The following is a 2,500-nucleotide window of genomic DNA, read 5'->3' as shown; positions in this document are numbered from 1 at the left end:
ACAAAGCCTCTGATTAATTAGATTAAAATTTTTAATCGAGTCCCAGCTCTAGTTTGAAAACACATAAGACAAAACCTTTCTTCACGTTTTTTGTTGATGGTGGGGGGGGGGGGGGGGGGGGGGGGGGTGGTGGGGGGGAGCTGAGTGCTAGTGGGCTGACCGCAAAGTTAGACACAAAGAGGGAGAGATGAGGTCGATTCTGCGATGTAATCACTGCATCAGTATAAGGGGTCATGTCCTTCCAATGCATGCAGTGTTTGTCAGTGTAGAGTAGAAGGCGGTAAAGTTAGCCTCGGAGCTGTCCGTGGTGCTGAATCAAAGTCTGTTTTGGCTTCTGGAGCTGAAGGGCTGGGAGCCGGCTATGGGGCTCTGAAATATTCCCCATGGCCAGCTTCACCTCTTCAAATAATCTTGTGATGTTTAATTTATGCGCCACATGGTTATTCTGAAACTTTGCCACTGTGAGTTTTCCTCTCTAGACCAGGGGTTCTCGACGTGTTTGGCTGGGGACCCCCGGAAATAGAGATGCTCCGATCAGGTTTTTTGGGGCCGATCACCGATCACCAATCACTGGAAGCAGTATCTGCCGATACTGATATTGCCGATACCGATCACAGCGTCGTGAAATCACACACCTTGCAAACTGCGAGTTTGGTTTCCTTTTCTGACACAGTAAACCAGGGATACTCAAATAGCTGAACATGTGGGCCACATTATGAAAATGGCAAGGGGCCAGGGGCCGGTTGATAAAATGACAACATTAGTTACTTTTTGTATTTACCTTATTTCCACATGATGTATGAAAAGACAAGTGCAATGTGCATTCTTTTATGGCTTGCCCATTTTCTCTCTTTTGAATAATTCTGTGCAATTAGCACATTCAACACAAACAACTGTTTCCATAAAACAAACTAACATAGGCTACTTCTCTATAAGCAGAATCATGAATAGGCCTATTTAATTTATGCAAAAGGAGAAGAGAGAGAGCAATGTGTTTGTGGCTCAAACTTTGTCTAATATTGTTTTAGAGCAGTGGTTCTCAAACATTTTCATGCCAAGAGCAAAGGACCCCCAATATTTTTTCAATCTACAAAAATAATCCCAAAATCGCTTATAAACAGATTTGGCAACACTGGCCAGAAACGACTGTGGTGGATTATTCAGAACTCACATCAGAGTCTTTGAGAAATAATCGAGGTAGAGAGTGGACTGAAACAATGATACTTTATTACAAGGGTTTGGTCTGTACCAGCCCAGGGAGACTCTTTTTGGCTTATTTTGTATAGACCTAGGTTGCTTGTTTCTGCCATAGAGTTATACTGGCAACACTTCTGGCTTCTAGCTGGATATGAATGCGCTGCTCGTCGTCGCGTCTCGCATCTCCCAGCTCCGTGACTGCGAGATGGGACTGTGGATAGAACTTTCTGTTACAGTTAAATCCATATAAAAGTACCGCGACTGTGACCGCAAGTTAGAAACTTGTGTGGCTATAACGAGGCACAGCTGTTTACAATGCGATGCAAAATTAACAGCGGGGGCTTTGCACAGGTTTCTCAAGCGCTTTTTTGGACTGGAACGTACGACACGACTTACGAGCAAAACTTTTGTGAAATGGAAATGGAAGGCAGTTACTCCACTACAGTAAACATCCTAACAAGGGGTCTGGGAAGGGAGTGCATTGCAAGGGGGGCTTTGATGACGTTAAACAGAGGCACGTTCGTCAACACTGCGTCACCCAGATATTTCATGGTGGTGGTGGCTCTCTCTAGAGAGAAAAAAAACACCACTAAACTAAAGACGTTTTGTCCGTTATCTCTGGAACGGGAGGTCCAATCTGCTCAGTTTAAAGTTTGTTGGATACGTGACAATCAGGACATTAAGCAGGGCCGATGGTGATCGGACGCCGATTGATCGGAGCATCTCTACCCGGAAATGCTTTGGCCATGTCTCGTGAAAATTACATCTGGCCACATACCGTAGGATCACAGGATCTACTGAATGTAAAGGAGGCCTACTGGGGGAAGGCTTATACTGTGTGTATAGAGCGTCGCAGTCCCGCCCCTTACCATGGACCAGGAAATGATTCTCCGTTCATTTTCCTCATAGACATTTCAGAAAGTATTTATTTAAAGACGTTTACGCCGCGGACAAAGCCAACTCGAGTCGTGACAAATCATGACAACAACATTTTTGGGGCCGAAAAAATAATTAGAAAGAAGAAAAAAACGGCAGGTTACAACACTTTTTTTGTTGTTTTTCTTCTTTGTAATTATTTGTTTGGTCCAAAATATTGTTTGTGTTGTCATGAGTTGTCACGACTCGAGTTGGCTTTGTCCGTGGCGTAACCGTCTTTAAATAAATACTTTATGAAATGTCTATGGGAAAAATGCATTGGGTTTCATTTCCTGGTCCATGGTAGGGGGCGGGACTGCGACGCTCTATAGGCTCAATATGTCAGTTTGTCACATTCAATAGATCCTGTGATCTTTTGTGGCCAGAT

The 2,500-nt window shown here is 44.0% G+C and overlaps 1 protein-coding gene across 1 annotated transcript in view; it reads right to left on the bottom strand.

The window, feature by feature from the left end:
- Positions 1–2,500, bottom strand: part of LOC306921464 (adhesion G protein-coupled receptor L1-like) — a 37,491-nt gene that overhangs the window by 33,962 nt on the left and 1,029 nt on the right. The window lies entirely within an intron of this gene.

The sequence above is a fragment of the Electrona antarctica genome (genome assembly GCF_951216825.1).
Source record: "Electrona antarctica genome assembly, chromosome: 4".
Taxonomy (NCBI): Eukaryota; Metazoa; Chordata; class Actinopteri; order Myctophiformes; family Myctophidae; genus Electrona; species Electrona antarctica.
This window is presented reverse-complemented; position numbering and strand designations above follow the sequence as displayed.